The following is a 24,850-nucleotide window of genomic DNA, read 5'->3' as shown; positions in this document are numbered from 1 at the left end:
CTATTTTTTGGTTCTTTGTCCTTCAAATAGGTATCCTTTTAAATTCATTTCTATACAGTGAATGTACTGCTTTTATTTTATGAATGAGTTTGTTGTCTTTTAACACTCATTTTCAGATTTCTTTTAATTAATTCATCTCCTTATGGTAATTAACAAACTCACTGTGAATTAGCTAAATTAGCCAATCAGAGATTATATCATATGACATGTATAGGATGGAACTACTTGTTCTTTTGTTAATAATAATGTTTTGGTCTTGATAGTCTCAACCTTGTTTTCCTTGTAGTTTCTTTCTGTCCTTCTAAATTATTACATTACCCTTATTATAAGAGTTTAAAAGTGGTACTTAATTTTTGTAAGGATTCTATGTTGTAAGGAAGTTCATTATTTTTGATAGATCTATAGACAAAAATAATATCAATTAATATAGGACTATTTTATATATGTGAGTGTAAATTTAAAGCAATTTTTAAATTTTATGTGTAGCAAGAATTATTGAACCAAATGTAACAAAAAATCTTGAAGACAATAAGATATAAAATACAGTAAGAAATATAACATCATGCCAATATTGATTAATGGAACAAAATAGAGAACCAGTACATAGGATGTCAGGGTCATTCTACCTGCAATATGCTCCAGCCCTTCTTATATTTTATTTTGAAACAGAGTCTCTGTTAAGTTGCTGAGAGTCTTGCTACATTGCTGAGGCTGGCCTTAAACCTACAATCCATCTGTCTCAGCCTGCTAAGTACTGGGATTACAGTTGTGTGACACCACACCCATTGTTTTTTAAAGACATGGTATAAGGTCAGTTTGGTATCTATCGAGAATAAAAATAAATCTTGACTTTTATAGCAAAAATTCATTTCAGATGAACTGTAGGTCATGAATATAACATGCAAAATAACAAAGTCGAGGTGACAGGTGACTTATCCTCATGACACTCAGAGTAGAAAAATATTTCTTAAGGAAGTTACCAAAATTATGGGGGAAAGATTGATAAATTAACTATATGAAAATAATTTTTGTTTACTAACCAATAGAGTAAGAGAAACTATTTTTACCATTTGAACCTAATAATAAATGTGAGTCAGGAATATATTAAGAATCTCCAAAAATCAGTAAGGCACTAGTAGAAATTTTACAAGATAGCTAGAATTTTATAAAAAGTCTCATTTATTACTAGTGTGAAGATAAATTGGTACAACCATTTTTGAAAACTACCTGACAGTATTTATTAAAGTTGGAAATCAATTTGTTCTATCATTGTCATTTCTACTCCTAGGTATTTCTGAGAAAAAAAATGGATATACCTCTGGATATCCATTTAATACACAAGTATGTTGAAAAGAAAACTAAAAGAATGTATATATATATTGGCTATTATAAATTGTGCTGCTATGAACATGGCTTTGTGTATGTTACTGTAGTTCTCTGATTTCAACCCCTTCTGAAAGATACCCAGAAGTGATATAGCTGGATCATAAAGTGGATCCATTTCCAGTTTTCTAAGGTATCTCTATACTGATCTCCATAGTGGCTGAACTAGTTTGCACTCCCACCAACAGTGTAAAAGAGTTTATCTTTCCCCACATCCTGGCCATAATTTATTGTTATTTGAATTTTTTATGCTTGCCACTCTGATTGGGGTCAGATGAAATCTCAGCATAGTGTTGATTTACATCTCCCTAATGGCTGATGATGTTGAACATTTTTTTATGTATCTATTGGCCATTTGTATCTCTTGTTTTGTGAAGTGTCTTTTCAGTTCAGTTGCCCATTTCTTGATTGAGTTATTTGTTTTGCTAGTGTAGAGTCTTTTGAGCTCTTTGTATATTCTGGATATTAGCCCCCTATCAGAGTGGTGGCTGGTAAAGATCTTCTCCCATTCTGTAGACTTTCTCTTTAGGTTCTTGATTGTTTTCTTTGGTGAGCAGATACTTTTTAGTTTGATGCCATCCCACTTACTAATTCTTGCATTAATTTCCTATGATTTGGAGGTCTTATTGAGAAAGTTACTGCCTGTGCCTATATGTTGGAGTTTTGAAAACTACCTCTAATAACTTTATAGTCTCTTGTCAAATTTCTAAGTTTTTGATCCATCTCAAGTTGATTCCTGTGCACAGTGAGAGGTAAGGAATTAGTTTCGATAGCCAAAATATGAAACCAACCTAGGTTTCCATCAACAGATGAATGGATTGCAAAATTATGGGAAATACACACAATGGAATTCTACTCAGCTATAAAGAAGAACAAAATCATATCATTTGCAAAAAGGAAAGACATGGAGAACATTATATTATTTGAGATTAGCCAAGAACAGAAAGAGAAGGAACATATGTTTTCTCTAATATCCCCAAACTAGGGACTACTAGGAATATCACAGGGACCCCAGATAATATAGGGGAAACCACAACAAAGCTGAAATGGAAGGGTAGGAGACAAAGAAGGCTTAGGTTGATTAATGAAGGAACTACATTCAAATATGTATAAAAGTATGAATGTAGCATGGTGTACCTGGACACTCATTGTTGGGGGGGGTGTGGGGAAAGAGGGCACCAAGCATAGGCTGAATGTATGCCAATTTCGATATGATCCATAAAATAAAAAATAAATAAAATTAATCCTATATGAAAAAAGGAATATATATAAACATATATGTACATTTATTCACATATGTACATATGTGTATATACACAGAAATATGTACAAAATATGCATACAAACTGTGTTAACTTCTCCAACCATAAACTACTCAAATGATTAGTAAATTTGACATATATTCATAATAATGTGAAAGAATATCACTAATGTAATTTGAATAAAAGATAGACACAGAAGTGTACATAGAGAATGAGTGCATTTAAAAGTGCATTTATATAAACTTTAACATATAAAATTAATCTGAGGTTCTCTAAATTATGTCAGTGGGGATATAATGAAAGAGATCATACTTATGATATAATTGAAGACATAATTCTAGGATACTGATGGTATTTCTTGATGTGATTGGTAGTTGTATTTATGGTTCACTTTGTAAAAATGTATCAAGGTTTCAGAATAGGTAGCCATTTAATGCCCTAAGTGAAAAAGATGGCATGATTTAGCACCTTTGTTTTTCACATTATTGGGGTTTGAACCTAGAGGCATTCTAACTCTGAGCTAAACCCCAGCCCTTTTTTTTTTCTGTTTCTTTGAAACAGAATCTCACTAAGTTTTGGATAGCCTGACTGAGTAGCTGAGTCTGGCCTTGAACCTGTGATCCTCCTATTTCAGCCTCCCAAGTACTGGATTACAAGCCTGCACAACTACACCTAGTTATTTTAGAACATTTTTGAATATATAGTATACTGAGAGAAATTTACGTATAAATTCTAACCTTCATTTTTAAAATAACGTTTATTTAAAAAATGTTGTAAGCTAAAATTTAAAGGTAAAAGAGAATGAGGAAAAAATAAATATAAAGGGGAAGAAAGAAAATGAGCAAGGAGTTGCAATATTTATTTTATGTGCTTTTGAAGTGATTATTTTTAATTATTAACTTTTGTAAGAAACAAATTATAAATTAGATTTTATCTCTGCTGAGATAAAGATTTAGTTTATTCAGTGTATGAAGTATGACCAAGACCAAATAAAAGAAAAAGATAACTAATATTTCAAGAAATCATTGATGTATAAAAAGGAAAAAGAAGTGTTTGAGTGGAGCCAAGAGTCAAGAATCCTGTAAGATATAGCAATTGGCATAGCTCAGAAAAGACAGTAAGATGCCTACACGAGGCATTGTATCTGAACTGCAAGTGCTTAGAAGGAAAAAGTGGAATAAAACCATGGAAAAATAGGATAGGTTGTACTTACTTAACTGGGTAATGTTGAACCTCATGCTATGTAATTTGGACCATATTTCTGACCTTATTAAGTTCCTTTGGGAGAATGTATGTGAAAAGTTGACATTTGACGTAATGCTTTGAGATGCAGTAGAAGAACTTCTGGAGGGAGGATTAAACTGGAGAAAATAATATGAGTTTTAGAAAAATCTGAGAGCACTCTATCCCCTTATTTAATACATGACAGTGGAGGTTCATACTAGTTGGTAGCATAATAAAGTACAGAGTCTACATTTCTGAACTTTTATAGAAGGATCATGTCTCTAAAGGTAAAATTAGTAACAGGTAGCCAGAATAGGTAACTATTCACTTCTCTAGGTGAGAAAAGATGATGGCATGAACTAATTCAGTGAGAATATGAAGAAGCTGACATTTGAAAGTGAATTTTGGAAAAGTTTGACAGACAAGATGTAGTAAGTAATAAAATGTGGGGCATGAGGAAAATATTTTTGGATCCTATCTTGAATGACTGGAAGAAGGAAGAGGTTTTTAATTGAGCCAAGAAGAGGAGGATGAGCGGGTCTGAGGGAGAAGAAGAAAAAATGTTTAATTTATTTTTGCATATAAATGGCCAGTTTTAGTTAGGAGACAGCAATGAGTTTAGAAGCTTTTTTCAAGATTCCTTTTTATGTGTGAGATAATATCATGTCAAAATGATGGGTTTCCCCATTTCAGAGATTTATTCAAACCAATTGCTGAGAACTGGGTTGATTATTTGGGCTTCAAGGTATATAGATGCATTTTTCACCTTTACTTGGTTGTTTTATCATTGTGTAGACCAATCAAAAAAATTTTCCCATAGATGTATATGTGTTACTTGTTTCTTTCTGCTGTATTTGGAAATCGTCTAACTGTGCTAAGAGGGGCAAAGGGGCCATTGTTCAGCTGTAGCTACATTTTCTCCCAGCAAAGTAGGTTTAAAATGCACCATTCAGAGCTGGGATGTAGCAAATTGGAAAAGCACTTTCCTGGCAAGTGCACCGCCCTGGGTTCGATCCCAGTCCAAACAAAGAAACAAACAAACAAACAAACAAACAAACAAAACACATACCTCCTTTAAAAGGCACCATTCAGAATTCTGTACATGTAAGGATTCATTTTTTTGAAAACAGAAACAATGATTGAATTTTCACTGTGAGCCAAAGACTTCAGTGCACTGTTAACAAGGCAGATAAGGTATCTGGAGAAACCTGTAATTTAGGGGACTCTTCAGTTCACCTATTGATCAGGTAATGAAGATCTCTATCAGCCTGAGGACCCTAAGGATGAGCAGACTATCAGACCACAAGAACCCAGTTCAAGACTACTGGACTGGGATCATCTTTCCATACCTTCTCATACTCAGCTTTCACTATGTTTCCTTTAAAAGAAGGGTGGGTATGAAAGGTATCTTTAATGATAAATGCTCTGAAGGAAAATCACACTGTTTTATTTGAGGACAAAATGAAGAGAGAAAAATATTTTCCATTTATATATAGAAAAGAAATGGATTAACTCATATTAGAGATATTAATTTGAGCTTTTTTTAAAAAAATAAGGTAAATAGAATTGAAACTAAATGTGGATCCAGATCAGTGAAGATTGTGATTAGATCTTGCTCCAAAATAATTTTCTAAAAGCTGTATGTTTGAGTCATGTCATACTAGAAAAACTTGTGCAAGTTTCCTCCCTCCCACGGATGTGCTTTTTATTTTGAGATATATAATTCATTTTAATTATTATATGAAGTAAAAATTTTGGCCAGTTTAATTAATTATAAACCATACTTGAAAAATACTACTTCCTAAGCCTTACTAGACTCATCTATGTAATTATTGTTTTATTTTCATAGAATTTTATTAACATGAAAAAATGTTTGTTTCATCTAATAGAGAATTTAAAAAGTAACAAACTCCCTTTCTTTGTAATACAAATTTTATTCTTCATCTCTACAATATGCCATGTGGAGATTGAACATATTAATCTGCCTATATCGAAGGCATCTTAAGGCAAAAAAGTCTGGATTGTGAATCTAAAAACTTAAGTATGATTAAAAGCATCTGCTATGGGCTCTGTGTCTGGGTCTGCCAAATTGCCCCAAATATCAGGCATAAATTCATACTTTTGATAGATAGCTAGGTCATCTAGAGACATCAATAAAAGAGCTAAAATAAGGAGAGTAGAGATTAGGAGAGAAAAAATGAGGGAAGCAAAATCAGATATAATGTCATTAAAACATGAAATAGTATAAATTGCCCCTCCATTGTGAAATTTAAAAGATATTAGCACCTAGGACTAGCAAATAGAATAGAGGTCACTGTAGGCAAATATAGAGAGAGGGAGAAAGGACAATGAGAGGATTAGTAGTGGGTACCAAAACACAGTGAGAATGGAAAAATAGTTCTAATGCTATACAAAAACTGGCAGACTTTATTCTACAATTTAATTATACATTTCAAAGTAACTAGAAGAATTTAAAGGTTCCCACCACATAAAAATGACAAAATTTGAAGAAATGGAAATGCTAATTACCCTGGTTTGATCATTACATATTATATGAATGTACCTCATAAATGAGTATAATTATGTCAATTAAAATAAAAGTATAAAAAACTAAAAGCTTTCCACCTAATATGAGCCTGAGAATAAAATAATATTTTTGAAGCACATTTAATACCATGTTAAGGAAGACAAAAGCAGCAATTTTCCAAGATAAAGTAATGTTCTACAATATTCTGATCAAAACTTTAAAATAAGGCGTGTGGCTGTACATGGTTGTAATCCCAGATTTGGGAGGCTGAGACTGGAGGTGGTTTATGGACAGCCTCAGCTATTTAATGAGGACCTTTGCAACTCAGTGAGACCCTGTTTTAAAAAATAAAAATAGACTAATAAATAGTGGTAGGGGTGTAGCTTGGAGGTGAAATGCCTTGGATTCCATCCCCAGTACCACACACACACACACACACACACGCACACACACACACACACACACACACACAATATATATATATATATATATATATATATATATATATATATATATATATAAAAGAAAAACCTTGTAGTGATGTTCAAAGAGGGAAAATTTATATCTAGTTTCTATGAAAAAATAGATTATATTCTCAAACAGTAAATATTAAGCACTCCAACCATGTATACCACATAAGTACTCAATATTCTATGACTAATGAGACCATTATTATCTCTAACCAACATAAGTGTAAAGATATGAAAAGTATTAAACTCAACTCAGCATTGTCTATAAGATGTATAAAACATTATTAAATTAAATTTATCAGTATGTATTTAAAACATGCCATTTTGATCAAAGATGATTTGGCCTAGCAATGCAAGGAAGTTCAGTACCAGAAACTCCATTATTGTGTTTTTTATTTAATTGGTACTTTGAGGTACTGCTAGACACTCCTTCTGGACTCAAGAGCTAGTTTCCTAGTATCCAGGAAAGCTGTTAGCATATAGCTTTCAGCTACTGATCATTTTCAGGAAAGAATAGATGAAGAGTTACTTTGTCCAAATTCCAACACCTTTCCCTGAAAACTAGTAGCAAATGACTTATACAGGAAGGAGCTTAAGGGCATGGTCCCTTCACACAAACTCAGAAAAAGTCTTGTTTAGTATATCACCTTGGGTTTAGTCCTCCTTGTGGTGTTGACTGAAGCTTCCCTAGAGATTGCATTACAGCCCAACTTCTCTCTCCATACAACCCTACTCTTTCTTCTTCAGATAATTATTTTAAGTTAATCCATGAATAACATCTTACATGTTAATAATGTCTTACATATTAATTTCTAGCCAAGAATCTGCATTCTGTGAAACCCAACTAAGTGTAGAGTAACGACAATAAAGACAAATCTATAGAGAAAACATTTGAAAAATTATTAGTGATATTATTTTTAGAAAATCAGAAAATGAGGGGCAGGTCCATAAAGTAATGGGATATATAACAAAGCCCAAAGGAAATCCAAATAAATCTATAGAAGATCACTGGAATGAATAAGTAAATTAAGTACATTTTGTTAGATTCAAGCTCAACACGCAAAGATCAAAATTCTTTCTGCATAAGAATAAAAATTAACAGACAATAAAATTTCTAAAACCTTTAATAATAGCAGTTAACAGCTTTCAAATACTTATTATTTGCCTGGCACTTTATTATAAAAGCTCCCCACGCAAGTAAGGTATGAATAAGTACCTATGAATACAATTAACAAAGACACAAATATGTATCTGAAAAAAACTTAAAGAATAATATTTAAGGAGAGAAAAAAATTGAAAACTGAGGGATGTGTCATCCTTAGTGTAAGATCTAAGGGCAAATGTGTCGAGAAATTTTTGAAAAAGTTGGAGTATGGAGATTCGTCTTCAGGATTTGGGAGAGACCTGAAATGGACACACGAACAGCTGCCTGATGAGCAGCTGCCCTGAAAAGAAAACACAGACAATTGCCTGATGGGCAACTGACAACTTCATTCTCTAGGACTAAGTTTTTATACCCTTTTTAAAATCTGACTTCATGAGAAAGAAAACACCAAAGTACAATACAGAGTGATTGATATAGAACATACGTCATATACTTACGAAATACAATTATTAAAGGGAAATTACAAGAGCAAGGGGGAACAAAGAGACCTGGTTAAAGATTATTAAAAGTGTGATTATGGCCAGTTCCTGCTCTCACCGGGGGGGCTGGGGCATGAAATTCCAGAAAGAACAGGAGTCACCCAGAGTCTTGTGAAGTCTGGCCTTTTGCCAAACCGCTTAACTCTCTCGGAACAGGCTTCGTCCATGTCCTCCATCATTGGAGGAACTAATCTTATCACATATAAGCCACTGTAAACCTCAGATAATTAAGGAAGAGTAGGATTAATGCGATAAAAATAAAAAACTGATCAATGTAACAGAAATAAACTGTGCTATATGGGGTTCTGATATATGACAAATGTGGTATTGCACATCAGAATAGAAATGTGGCAATACATTTAGGAACAATTCATTAACATGATAGAAAAATGAATTTAGATTCTAATTATACCATGCATAAAATCAGTTGTATGTAGGTTAAAAGACTTATTTTTTAAAGAGAAAAACTTCACAAAACTTTTAGAAGAAAGTATTAGCTGTCGTATTCCTAATCTAGTGTTTGACAATGATAATTTCAGGATGAAAAAGCAGAAACCATAGGGGAACAAATTGATAAATTGACTACATTAAAATTTAAAAACTTCTATATATCGATAGCCCATGATTTTACTTTTTATTATTCTTTAACATTTTATACTTTATTATGTATTTATAGATTTTCAAACATTATGTAATATTATTCTGCAGGTTTTGAATATTTAACAAATAATATCCTAACTTTTGCTTATATTATATTTATATTTTAGGATGATAAATGTAGCCTTAGTTCATTAATTTTTAACTTTTATAACTTATTCCTCCATGTAAAGCTATTCCTCCGTGTGCTTATTTATTCTCATATTGGTAGAAATGTGGGTCGTTCGTGATTCCTTTTTCTCTTATGAATAATGTGACCATGAACAATGTTGCAATCTAATACTGTGTACAAGTCTTTTTTTTAGGGCAATGGTAACTAGAAAGGTAAACAAGGAAAGCAGAGAAATAGGACCAGGGAGGACACATATAACTTTATACAAGATGAAGGATGAAAAGAAGAAAGGAAGAAAGAAAGGAAGGAAAAAAGAAAGGAAGAAAGGGAGAGAGGGAGGGAGGAAGGAGAGGAGGAAGGAAGGAAAAGGAGAGGAAGGGACAAAAGGACAGAAGGAAAGAAAGTTGAATAAAGGGCACAAAAACCTGTTCATACCACTGTACTATGTGATTCTATTACTATATGATTTTATATATATAGTCATATATGTATTGATATTTCAACATTCCATATGAAAGAAAAAGTGCTTTCTTCTTTGAGCTCATTATTATACGGTATTGACATCATGAGCTTTTTTTAAAATTTATTTCTTCTTAATGTGTAATTGCATAATCTATTATTTGCAAAACTTTGGAGCCATGTCCTTTCACATGCAGTTTTTAAATAATACTGTAAAACAATGTAAATTTCTTCTTGATACAGTCTTAAGTCCTTTTATTTTTTTTCCAAGGAAGAGGTATATTAAAATATATTTATATGTTTCAATAGCTTTACTGTAGTATAATTCAGATACCATAAAATTCACTCACTTAAGTATATAATTTGATGGATTTCAGCATACTTACAGGGATGTGAACCACACCACAATCTAAATTTAGAGCATTTTTTCCTTATATACACCCTAATAATTCCTTCCTATTTTTCACTATTACCTTGGCTACTAGGGAAACAATAATCTAATTTGCATGTCTAGGTTTATCTTATTCTGGACATATCATTTAAAGGAAATCATATACAACCTAAAGGATGCTTGACTTCTTGCACTTAGCATAATATTGAGGTTTATCCACCTTTTAGTACATACCATCACTTCAATATCTATTCACCAAATAATACTCCAGTGTACAAAATACCACATTTTATTAAATTCTCAAGTCAATAGACTTGTTCATACTTCAAATTTTTGCTGTTTTTAATATGGTCACTATGACCATTCATGCCCAAGTTTTTTGTGTAATGGGTTTTATATCTTTTGGTTGCCTACCTAAGAATGAAATTACTGGGTCATATGAGAACTTGTATATTTAACATTTTAAGGTTCTTTCTAACTGTTGCACAAAGCAACCATACCATTTTCTTTCCCACTAGCAAAGTATGAGAACAAGAGGGCTCCTGTCTCTTCACAGTCTTGTCAGCACTTGACATTTTGTGTCATTTTAATTGTAGCTATTTAAATGGGTGTGAAGTGATATCAAATTTTGGTTTTGATTTGCAATTTCCTTCTGTCAAATGTTGTCACATATATCTCATGAGTTTATTAACCATTTGTGCATCCTTATTGAAAAAATATTTAATCAAGTTTTCTTCCCACTTTTTAATTGCATATTTTATGAATGAGCTATGAGATCTATTTATAGATGCAACTCCTTTATCAGATAATTTTTCCAATATTTTCTTCCAGTCTGAATTTTCTTTTTATTTTATATTTTTGCTGTCATAATTTTTTTTGTATTTCAATGAACTTCAGAGTACAGTGTGTGTTTGTTCTGAAATTTTTACTTTGCCTACTTCAATAACATGAAGATTTTTTCCTATATTTTCTTTTAAATGTTTATTTAAGCTTTTAGATTTAGGTCTGTGATTAATTTAAAGTTAATTTTTTTATGTAGTGAGAGATTATAATGGTCTGAATTCATTCTTTCACACTTGGCTTTGATTTCTAATTTAGTGATCTAAATACTGAGCTTTATATTATACCATGCTGTTTTGATTACTGTAGCTTTATAATAAATTTTGATATCATGAAGTATAAATCCTTGAACATTGTTCTACCTATTTATAATATAAATCACATATCTTTATTTTTATTTCATTTTAAGGATCCTATCCTTTTCTTCTACATTTAATGTATACTATTGTTATCATATATATATATATATATTTATTTACTTTGTTAATATTTATTTATTTATTTATTTATTTATTCATTTATTTTTGGTGGTACTGGGGGTGGAACCCAGAGGCTTTCTACTTCCGGGCTATACTCCCAGACCTTTTTTATATTTTATTTGAAAACAGGGTCTCATTCAGTTGCTGAAAGCCTCACTAAGTAGCTGAGGCTGGCTTTGAACCCGTGCAATCCTCCTGTCTCAGCCTCCCAAGCGCAGGGATTACAAGCATGTGCCACCACGCCCGGCTTTATTTTGTTAATATTTAAAGCAACTTTTAAAACATCAAATTTTCATTATTCTTGACAATTTTTCTCTGGTTTACATTTTTACTATTTATTTTTATAACTCCCTTATAGAATAGGCTATTGCAAATTACTGTACAGATATAAAATATTTTCTTTTATAGCTTTAAATTTTTAATAAAAAAATGTAAGTTTGTCCCAAAGTTAAAATCCTCTTTGGAACCCTCCCCATTAGAAAATAAAAAGTCAAATCAAGTACAGTCTGTGAGAAAATAGTCACTTTCTCTGTTTTATTCTATGCTTGCCTTTCTTCCTTTCTCCTCCCTCCTTTCTTTTCCTTTCTTTCTTTCTTCCTTCCTTTCTTTCTTTCTTTCTTTCTTTCTTTCTTTCTTTCTTTCTTTCTTTCTTTCTTTCTTTCTGCTTTTCTTTCTTTTCTCTCTCTTTCATCTTTCCATACAAAATACTAATATGCTGGATTTGATTTTTAACATTTAATTATTTTTTATTGGTGTATTGTAATCATAAAACTTGCTGAAGTTCGGGATAATAGAGGCGTACATGCACAAAGTATTCATTGAGACTGAGCCCTCTCCCTGTGCCTGTCATATTTCCTCCCCTGCCCCTCTTTCCTGTGCTCAGTTCAAAATGACTGGCTTTCATAACTCTGTGTATGTACATCATGACCACTGAAGTGTTTCCCTCTCCCCCCTCCTATGTCCTCCATTAGGTCCCCTTCTTAATTCATCTAAGGTTTCTTCTCCTTTGTCTGGAGTCCCTCTTATGTCCCAATTTCTCCCTAGCTTCCAAATATGAGGGAAAACATCCAACGTTTTACTTATTGTGTCTAAATAATATGATTTAGCATAATGCTCTCCAGTTTCATCCATTTCTCAGCAAATAACATAATTTTGTTCTTTTTATGGCTGAGTAAAACTTCATTGTGTACCTATCCCATAGTTTTGTAATCCACTCATCTGTCGATGGACATCTTGGCTGTTCCATAGTTTGACAGTTGTGGATTGTGCAGCTATAAACATGGATATGCATGCATTGCTCTGGTAGTTTGGTTTCCATTCTTTTGAGTGGATACTCAGAAGTGGTATTGCTGGATCATATGGTAGGTTCATTCACATTCTTCTGAGGATTCTTCACACTGTTTTCTAAAGTGGCTGCACTAATTTTTAATCCTACCAACAGTGTACCAGAGTTCCTACTTCTCTACATCTTGACCAGCCCTTTTTATTTGTGTTTTTAATGATTGCCATTCTAATTGGGGTTGGGTGACATTTCCAGGTAGTTTTGATTTGCATCTTTGATTGCTAATGATGTTGAATTTTTTATACATTTATAGGCCATTTGTATTTCTTCTCTTGTGAAGTATCTAGCTTCTAGTTTACTTGCCCAATTTTAATTGTGTTATTGTAGGGCTGTTTTGGTGGTGAGTTTCTTGAGTTCTCTTCATATTTTAGGTATTAGTCCTCTTTTGAGAGAAGTGACTGGCAAAAATCTCCCATTCTGTCAGTTCTTTCTTGAAGTTCTTGAGAGTGTCCTTTGCTGCATAGCAGTTCTTCAGTGTAATGCAATTTCACATATTAATCCTTGCTTTAATTTCCTGTGCTTTGTGGGTCTTGTTGAGAAGTTTTTACCTATGCCTATATGTTGAAATGTTGCTCCTATGCCCCGGTCAAGGAATTGCAAAGTCTCTTTTCTAATTTCCAGGTCATTGATACATCTTGAACTGATTCTTGTAGGAGTCTTATTTTCATTTTTCTGCATATGGATGACCAATTTTGCCAACATCATTTGTTGAAAAGGCTATCTTTTTTCCAGTGTATGTTTTGGCCCCTTTGTCAAAAATCAATTAGCTGTAAATGTGTGGATTGGTTTCTGAGTCTTCTATTTTGCTCCATTGGTCTATGTGTCTGTTTTTGTCCCAGTACCATGCTGTTGTATTACTGTGGCTATGTAGTAAAAATTTTTTTTTTTTTTGCAGGTCTGGGGATGGATCTTAGGGGCATTCTACCTCCAAGCTATATCCCCTGCCCTATTTTTTATTCTTTATTTTGAAACCGGGTCTCACTGAGTTGCAGAAGGCCTCACTAAGTAGCTGAGGCTGTCCGCGAACCGCAATCCTCCAGGTCTCAGCCTCCCGAATGCTGGGATTACAAGCGTGTGCCACCACGCCCGGCTTATATGTAGTATAATTTGTAGCCAGGTATTATTATGCCAAATAAGCTTTCATATTTATTCAGGCATTGTCAAATATATACAGACTGTTTAATATAAACTAGCCATTATTTTAGCTGATAGGTATATAGCAGTAAATATAGGAAAATATTTTATCACATCTTATATTCTAGTAGGAAGAATAATAAACATGATTTGAGTTATAATTAATAATAGTATGTGGAATAAATCAATTATAAAAACAAATGGTAATAAGTAGTGTGTTTCTGCCTGTGAGGAATATTGCTTTGGGCAAGTTGATCAGGAAATATAGCTTTGAGTAGGCTGTATTTGAACAGAGACTTAAAAGACACACATATTTTAAAAATCAGGAAAACTGAGGAAAAGCATCTTGGGTAGAGATTTATTTTGGCTTTGTAGGAAAGCCGCTGCAATTGTCTATTGGTTTTCTGCTCACCCATCTCTGCTGAGCCGACCCTGGTCAATAGCTGTGCGGCGACTGCATCTTCTTTCCCCCTAATTTCTCAAATCCTTTCAGTTCCAGTTTCTTAAAGGCTGAGTTACAGAAAATGAAAAAAAACCATGTGTTTTGAGTTTTATCTCGTTTTGCTCCATTTTTGCTAAAGACAAGTTGGAATATTTCCTGATTCTGTTTTTGGACTATCGATAACATTGCTAGACAAGAGTGATGTTACTGACATTTTCAAGGACCGTGTAAATTATTTTAGGTCATAATACATGAGGATAATGTATTTCACCGGATATGGTATATGTAGTCACTAGTGTTTTACTTGATATGCACTCTGTTCCAGTTGGAGCTTGTAGATAGTACCTATTTCATAACTACATTAAAGGTTAAGTTTTATTTTTTATTAATTTTTATACTTATTGATTTTTTTTCTGCCTGTCAGAGAAAAGACAAGGTTTTATTTAGTAAAGTAAGGGACTTGAGAAGGGTAATGCAGGCCATCTCAGAAAAGGAAGAACATCTAAATAAGAGATTTTTGCAGCTTTTTCAATTCTTTAATAGAAACCCCTAAGGCCGTGGGTGCGGTTGCACAAGAAGGAAATGGATAATATAAACTCTCACATCTTTACAGGAAGTAAAACTATATCTTAGTTAGATTTTCTTTCTTACATATAAATTATTTTTCAATACTAATTTGTCTTAAAATGATTATTCTCTTGTGTGTATGTGGCTGACTTCCAGCAAAGAAACCAGGACCTCATTCCTACAACCACTAGAACTGATTTCAACCAACAACTGAGATGAACTTGGAAGTGAATTCCTCCTCAGAATTTCCAGATAAGACTCTAGCACACCTTGAACCTAATCTCATAAAACCCCGAGCAGAAAACCAGTGATGTCCATCCAAACTTCTGACTTCAGAAATAGTGAAATAATAAATGGGTGTTAGAATGCTAAGTTTCTGGCAATTTGTTACATAGCAATGGAAAAATAATATAATATTAGAACAAAAAATAGAATTTGTAAATGTTAACAAAGGAGAATATTTAGAATTATTTAGTATAAAGATTTAATTGTATTTTTATCATGGGCAATCAAAACAGATATATATTAAAATACATGTATTTAACACATACATTTTATACATACACATATTAATATATTATAAAGAGCTTGTATAAAGAGGGCCTAGAAATATAAGTAAGCATATGCTACAGTTTCTGCAAACTTAAATCCTTAAAAAATATTCTAGGTTTAGGTTCAATCTGAGTGTATCTGATAACATATTGAGCTCTGACAAATAAGTCATTCTCTTGGAGGAAATAAATTTTTCCCACTGTGAAAACTAAATCTTGTAGAGCAGCATGAACTATTTAGTAAAGGTTCCCTCTCCTTTAATATACTTTTAGTGTTTTGAAAGAGTTTGACTCATTTCACATGTGGGATCAGTTTACTACAAACTCAATATAAATCTAAGTTGTAAGTAACTTGCAATGTTATGCCTTAAGGGTTCTGAAATTCTTTATATTTTTAACTTTCTTTTTCACATCAAAATGACTGAGAAATATTACTCAAAAATTGTTATTTTGAACTATATCAATGGAAATATATTTACACTAAACATTTACATATATGTTATTAACATTTATCATATATTACAAATTTCAAGGTACTATTTACCTCTTGAACATCTTTGGCATTGGTTAATACCTATGATTTATGCCAAGTTATATTGTTCATAAATTTATTCATTGAATGTCAAATAAATGCCATGCACCATGCTAAGATTTTGTATACAAACTGAATAACTTATGGTTTCTAACTTTCAGGAAAAGTATATAAACAGGTGATAATGATGTAATTTTTGTGAGGTTTTTTTTTTTTTTTTGATGGTACTGGGATGGAACCCAGGGGCATTTTACCTCTGAGTGACACCCCCAGCCCTATATTTTATTCTTTTTTTTTTTTTTTTTTTTTTTGGTGGTACTGGGGTTCCTGGAAGCCCTTCTATATCCAGGCTACACTCCCAGACCTATTTTTTTTTTTTATTTTTGGAAACAGGGTCTCTTAAGCCAGCGTGGCTGGCTTCAAACCTGCGCGATCCTCCTGTCTCCGCCTCCGAAGCGCGGGGATTACAAGTGCGTCACCACACCCGGTATTATTCTTTATTTTGAAACAGGGTCTCACTAAGTTGCAGAGGGCCTAAGTAGCTGAGGCTGTCTGTGAACTGAGATCCTCCTGTCTCAGCCTCCCAAATGCTGGGATTACAAACGTGCAACACCATGCCTGGCTTACAGTGTGATGTATTTTTATAAGTACTAAGCCAAGATAAGATAGAGTTTAAATTCACTGAATAGAGAAATGTATATACCAAAGGAATTTTATTATTACTATCTTTATTTAAATGCCACAAGCAATAATATCCTGAATTCCATTTTCACAACAAATGGCAAAATAAATATAAGACCCAATTTAATTTTAGTCTTCTAAGATAAAAACAAATAAGTATATTATTTTTTATATTGTTATTTATCTTTTTCAACTTTTAAAAGTTGAAATAAAATTGCTTCAATTATAGTACTATAAAAATAGGAATAAAGTTACTTTTCCAAAATTTTTAATATACCTTTATTACCATAGGCAGAAAGTGCCAAGATATATATTTTATCACAATAGGAGATTTTTAGCAACATAAAGATAGAATTCTTGATTTAATAATATTTGTTTTTATAAATGTTTGATAATAAATACTTGATTACATAGTTTATGTCATAATTTAAAATTTTATAATCAATGAAGGTCCATAGAAAGGAGCAAAATAGTGTGATGAATATTGGATGTATAGAGAAACTTTGAGTTTTTAATTAAATTAGGTTAATTAGAAAAGTTTAGTTAGTCTTAAGATATTACCTAGAAATTTAGTAATTATAAGTATAGAGTGAAGGATCATAGAGTCAAAAGATCAAACTTTTAATTCTAACTCTGATATAGAATAACATTTATCTTTTTTTTTTTTTTGTATAACAGGAGATTGAACCCAGAGGCATTCTATCTCCAAGCTATACTCCTTGCCCTATTTTTAATTCTTTAGTTTCACTAAGAAGCTAAAGCTGGCCCAAAACCTGTGACCCTCCTGTTCCAGCTTCCCATGTACTGGGATTACAAGGGTGAGCCACCAAGTCCAGCCAATTTGCTGCACCATCCTGTGGCAAAGATCTTTGTAGGTGGGAACTTTAGGAACTACTTAGGTCATGAGGGTTCCATCATCATGAATGGATTAATGGCATTCTCATAGTAATGGGTTATTTGTAAAAGAATGAGTTTGTCCTCTCTCTTTTTCTACCCCCATCTTTTTGGCTTTTCACTTGTCTCAATGGTATGACTGACTCACCAATGCTAGCCCATCAATCTTAGACTGCCTAGTCTCAGAATTATGAATATGAAATATTTGTTCATTATAAATACCCAAACTAGGCCATTCTATTATAGCAGCACAAAATGGACTAAGATTTTAAATATTATAAAGGACATATGCCTGCCACTTAGATTTTGTAGTTTTGAGGATACAAAGGACAATAAAGTGTGGAATAAAATAAGTGGAAAACAATATAGACAGATGGTACGTAATCAACAGCTTTTTTGATGCAGCATTTTTTTTATCCTTCTTCAATAAAAGAAGAGTCTGTGCAAAGGATATTGTTCAACTTTTATGCGAGGCATGTTTGAAGCCCTTTTTATATACTAATGTAGCAGAAACTTTTTAATATACATTTTTGATTGGTTGGTTGGCTGCTTGAATGATAATATATCTTAGACAAAGCAATCAGATCACATTGTTAGCAGTTATCAAGGCAGAGAGACAGGGTTAAATTCACAAGGGCTAGCTCTGTGTAAATGGTCAATCTGTTTCCATGGTAACAGGTTGGCTGAGTAAACTATAAATTTGTAGGTGTTGGTTTGTGCCCTCTTATCTTAAAAAAATCTGAAAAAGATTGTTTCTATAAATATGGTTTCTATCTCTTGGCTAAGTACAAGTCTAAGGATAAATTTAGGGGAAGAGGGCTTTTAAGGTGTATAAATTACCAGTTCATATGGATCCCTTTTCTGAATCTTGCACCATACTTTACATATGAAACATGATCTTACTGTGGTTGGCAGTTTTCTAAATATAAGGAAGTGCACTTTATCACATTTTTTCTGAAAACATCATTTCTATGATTTCTTTGGTCACAGGTGCTAATGTCACTCTCAGTAAAGCAGAAAGTTGTTGTTTTTAATACAATCCATTACCTTCTTTTCAGGACTATTGCAGCAAGCAATTTTAGCAGACACAAGGAGGATTTTAAAATATGATACACAAAAGATATCTTCATATATAAAATAAGGTTTAGAAACTCGCAAGAAAATTCAATGTACATATTTGAATTTGTTTAAAATAGTAAGAAGTTTTCATGTTTTATATAGGAAGGTATTTTGTTCTTTTTAAATTTTGTTTTGTTTTAATTTTAATGTCTTTCTTTGGGGATTTTTTATGTAAAATAATGTTTAGGATTTAATTCCTTTTGGTTAAAAACAGCGGCCTTGTCTCATGAATTCATACTTCTTAACTTTCTATTTTTTCTTGATACATGCTTTGATTCTTTTCAGGGTTATGGTGTGATTTCTCCTTTTTCTCTACATCTTTCTGTTGTTCTCTGCTAAGCTGAACTGGTTGTGGAACTCCCAGTGATTTCAAAGGAGATTCCAGATCTCAAACACCCGCCTGGCTGTATGTGTGTGTGTTTGTGTGTGTATGAGTGTGTACAGCCAAGTGACAAAGTGGCTCAGAATTACTTAGAACATGTGCAAAATGAAGATTAGAATAATAATTTTATCATTATAATTATTATTTCTCTTTAATATTTATTTAGCACCTTCACTCTGAGAAGCTCAAGCAACTATATGAATTTTAAATTAGCCATTGGGCTCTAATCTTAACTACACCACTAAACTGGATGAAGCACAAAATTAATAATGGAATTGAATGACATATATTGCTAGAGAGACATAATTCCATTGCAGCTTAGCTCTTTTCTGTTATTGGAAAATTGCCTTATATATTTGCCTACAAAGCTAGATAGTCATCATTATTTTAGTGTCAGGGGTCCATTTACTATTTTTTTTCCAAATAACTCCAACTGGCAGCTTATTCAAAGTAGAGAGGAAGTAAACTGATATATATATACACACACACACAATTTTTATTTTTTCTATTAACATTCCACGCTAACTTTTGTGGACAAGAAAAATTTGATTGCTATTTTTCTTTTGAAGATTTACACATATTCACTCTACTTATGTTATACTCAGTTCTTACATTTTTATAGTATTTTAAGGTAAATATAATTGCATTCAAGTTCTATCTTTGGGCTTATGTTGCAGGTGAATCTGAATTTCAAATTACTAGGGTTGAAGCTGGGTGTGGTGGCCCAGGCTTGTAATCCCAGTACTTGGGAGGTTGAGACAGGAGGATCATGAAGGTTTGAAGCCAGCCTCAGCTACTTTGTGAGGCTCTCAGCAACTTAATGAGAAGTGTTTCTAAATTAAATATAAAATAGTCTGGAAGTGTAGTCCAGAGGTAAAAGACCCCTGGGTTCCTTCCCTAGTACTACCAAAACAAATAATAATATTTACTAGGGTGAATTATTTGATTATACTTTTCACAATTAAAAATTACAATAGAATACAAACCTTAGGCATTTTGGGAAACTAATGACATTATAAGAAATAATAATTTTCTCAGTAATAGTTCACCTGAACCCTTCATTTATTTTTAAGATTTTAGGAGATAGATATTATCTCTCTTGAATTTAGATGGCTATTTTAGGTATTTTTTTCATAACATACTGTGGGTTTTTCCTATGAATTTTTTCTTTCTATTATTTATTTTCTATCAAGTGACAATAAAATAACTTGAAAATTTTATTCAGATTTGCCCAATTTATATCTAAGAAGACTTTTGAAATAATACATAAAGAACCAGGCATGGTGGTGCATGCTTGTAATCCCTGTGTTTGGGAGGCAGACAGGAGGATCAAGCAGGTTCGAAGCCAGCCACACTGGCTTAAGAGACCCTGTTTCCAAATAAAAATATAAAATAGGTCTGGGAGTGTAGCCTGGAGGTAGGTAAAATGGTTTCCAGAAACCCCAGTACCACCCCCCAAAAAACAAAAAAACAAAAAAAGAAATAATACACAAAGAAAATAAGCATTGTTATATAGCCCTCAAAATATTTTACATTTTTTATTATTCTGCCTTTAAAAAAGGAAACCTTGCTATTAGTGAACATGCTAGGCATTATGGTAAATGACATAAGCCAGAAACAGATAGACAATACCACATGATCTCATGTATATAGAATCTAAGAAAGTCACTCTCATAGAAACATAGAGTAGAAGGGTGGTTGCCGGGGGTCTGGGAAGTGGGGTGACAGAATGGAAAGATGCTGGTCAACAAGTACAGCTTTCAGTTATAAGAAGAGTAAGTTCTGAAGATCTAATATATCATGGCTAATGATAATATATTCTTAAAAGTTTGAAAATAATATTTGAAAGTATTATTTTCACCACACACAACATAAGCAATCTGCGAGGCAGTAGATATGTAATTATTGACTATGGTGACAATTTCACACTGTTTAAAGGCATCACATTGTCACCTTACATTCATTCAATTTCATTTATCAGTTATACCTCAATAAAAATGAGAGAAAAAAGAAATCATTAAACATTTTTTCAAAATGACTATATCATTTTCTATTCTTATCTGTAATAAAGAAGAATCCTAGATGCTCTTCACCTTGTCAATACTTGGTATTGTCAGCTTTTGTAAAATTTAAAAAATTTTCTATTTATTTTTAAAAGTTTTACTTTTATGGAAATCACATTTAAAAAGGAATATATTCAGACAGTGCTTGGTTCCCTCCCCCCACCTGCTTAATTTTCCCTACCCTCTTAATAATAAGTGTCCAGGTTGACCATGCTACATTCATAATTTTATACATATTTGAATGTAGCTCCTCTATTAATCAACCTTAACCTTCTTCCTCTTCTATTCTTCCATTCTTGCTTTGCTAAGGTTTCCCCTCAATTATCTGGAGTGCCTTTGGCATCCCCAATACTCCCTAGTTTGGGCATATTAGAGAAAACATATGGCCCTTCTCTTTCTGTGCTTGGCTGATCTCACTTAACATAATATTCTCCAGGTCTTTCCATCTTCTTGCTAATGACATGATTTTGTTCTTTTTTATTGTTGGATAGAATTCCATTGACTATATTTCCCATAATTTTGCAATCCATTCATCTGTTGATGGAAATCTAGGTTGGTTCCATATTTGGGCTATTACGAATTGTGCTGCTATGAGTATGGGTATGCATATGTTACTGTAGGTCTCTGATTTCAACCCCTTTGGAAAGATACCCAGGAGTGGTAGAGCTAAAACATATGGTGGATCCATTCTCAATTTTTTAAGAAATTTTCACACTGATCTCCATAGTGGCTGAACTAGTTTGCACTCCCGCCATCACTGTAAAAGCATTCCTCTTTCCCCACATCCTCAACAGCATTTGTTGTTAGAGTTCTTTATGCTTGCCACTCTGATTGGGGTTAGATGGAATCTCAGTTTTGATTTGCATCTCCCTAATGGCTAATGATGTTGAAAAACTTTTCATCTATCTTTTGGCCATTTGTAATCTCTTCTTTTGTGAAGTATTTATTCAATTCAGTTGCCCATTTCTTGACTGGATTATTTGTTTTGCTAATGTAACATCTTTTGAGCTCTTTTTATATTATGGATATTAGCCCACTATCAGAGTGGTGGCTGGTAAAGATCTCCTATTCTGTAGACTTTTTCTTTAGGTTCTTGATGGTTTCCTTTGATGAGCAGAAACATTTTAGTTTGATGCCATCCCATGTATTAATCTTGCTTTAATTCCTGCACTTTGGAAGTCTTATTGAGAAAGTTACTGCCTGTGCCTATATGTTGGAGTGTTGAGCCTATGCTCTCCTCTAATAACTTTACAGTCTTTGGTCTAATTTCTAAGTCTTTGATCCATGTTGAGTTGATTCCTGTGCACAGTGAGAGGTAAGGATTTAGTTCAGATAGCCAAAATATGGAACCAACCTCGGTTTCCATCAACAGATGAATGGATTGCAAAATTGTAGAAAATAAACGCAATGCAATTCTATTCAGCTATAAAGAAGAACAAAATCATGTCATTTGCAAGAATATGGAAAGACATGGAGAACATTATGTTAAGTGAGATCAGCCAAGCACAGAAAGAGAAAGGAATATATGTTTTCTCTAATATCTCCCAACCAGGAAGTATTAGGGATACCAGAGGGACTCCAGATAATAGAGGGGAACCTGCAGCAAAGCTAGAAAGAAAAGGTAGGAGGTGAAGAAGGCTGAGGTTGATTAATAGAGGAGCTACATTTGAATATAATGTGTATAAGTGTGAATGTAGCATGGTCAACCTGTACATTCATTGTTGGGAGAGGTGAAAAGGAGATGCAGATGTGGGAGGGCACCAAGCACTGTGTGAATGTACGCCATTTTAAATATGATCTATATAAAAATAAAAGATAAAAGAAAAAATTGCAAGTAACTACTTGTGATAAACATTCATTCTCAGGTAGAAACTGTAAAAGTTAAGTTTACTGATGCTAAGCCCCTACTAGAGTTACAACACATTTGGATTTTTATTTATATTTTTATACTTGCTGTTAACTTAATTCTTTGAGGAATCAATCACTTCATAATAAATATGGCTACCACACAAGTTTTTCATCAATAGAGACCTTAGATAGTTATGTGGAAAAATGCTCGTAAAGTCATTTGGTCATTGGATGATAGCAGTTACAGTCCTTAGATTTCATATAGATACACAAATACACTCATATAGATGCAGTTACATGAGAACTTATTTTTTCTTTATTTTTTAATAATGCAAATCCCACATACACATGTACATACATAAACAAACTTGTATGTGAGAGATGTGTGTCTTTATAAATCCTTATGAAATATGGAATTACTAAATTTTATTTTAAACATAATATTTTAAAGTAGATGAAAACTTCCTTTTATGTTATGAATAAAATGCAAGAGTTAAACAGAGGTAGAAGCAGACAGAGTAGTTTAGGTATTGTTGGAATAACTCAAGTGATAATTAATGCTGGCTTGAACAAAAGTGATGGCAGTAGAATTGTAAATTAGGCAGATTCTGGATTTATTTTAAATATACTTACAAAAAAACCTATTGATGAATTGGTCTGTGCTGGTTGATGAGATTTGATAATAGATGAAAAAGAACAGAAATTGACTTAAAAGTTTTCTTCCTGAGTTATAGGGTGAATGATAATAAGAACTGAGATAGAGAGGAAGAGGAAAAATAGAGTTATATGAAATTTGGGTGGAAAGAGCTCAGTTTGAGATGTTTTAAGGTCAGAAAGCCTATTAAATAGGATAGAGGATATACTGACTAGATAGTGAGCCTGGAGTGATGGTATAGGTACAGCATTTAAAGGCACATGTCTGCAAGCAGTCACTAGAGGAGCACTTTCAGAAACATACAAAATGAAGGCTGAAAGTGGATAGCTGGGGCATGGAGACATTTACAAATGGAAAAGAAAACTGAGAGCGATTACACTGAGGAAAGAGTAAACTGAGTAAATAGACACTGAGTAATGTCCTAAAAACAAAACGAAGGAAATATTTCAAAGGTGAGAGAAAGTGGGTGCAACTAAGTCAATACTACTTGTTAGTTAAATGAGAAAAAAAGACTCAACATTGACCATTAGTTTTAGAAACAAGAAAGTTGTTTGTGACCTTGATAAACACCATTCTGAACACTCCATGACACTGTTATAAAGTAGACCAACTGAAGAGCTTTTAAAGAAGAATAAGAGGCAAAGGATACAAAAAAGCAAAATCAAAACAAGCAATAACAAATAAAAAGCAAATATTAACAATTCTAGTCAGGGTATTTTTTGTTTGCTCATCTACAGATATTGTTATACACAAATAACCCTTGCTGGCCATTGGACCATTATAATAGACACAAGTTTACTACCAAACTTCACTTCAGAAAAGGACTTACTGCCCAGCAGTGGGAAGCACATTTGCAGGGCAGGCTTCACCTCTCAGCTCTTTCATTGTTTCCATCAGAAGAAGCAGAGATGTACCTGAACACAGTCATATTATTTCCAGAGAAATCCACATCTGCTGATTCAGTGTGGCAAGAAAGACGAATCTGGCTATTTCTGCTCAATGCAGGACAACTGTGCTGGTAATAATCACTTCAAAACTCTGTTCTCATTAGATCAAAGGTGTGTTAAGTCGGCATCATAATTTAACTTTCCCTCTGCCCATCTCTACCTTAGCCTAACAGGGATTAATCTCTAACAAACACCATGTAAACCCAAACTCTACCTACGGATTTGTCTTAGAGCACCCTAACCTC

This window comes from Muscardinus avellanarius (genome assembly GCF_963383645.1).
Source record: "Muscardinus avellanarius genome assembly, chromosome: 4".
In the NCBI taxonomy this organism is placed as follows: Eukaryota; Metazoa; Chordata; class Mammalia; order Rodentia; family Gliridae; genus Muscardinus; species Muscardinus avellanarius.
This window is presented reverse-complemented; position numbering follows the sequence as displayed.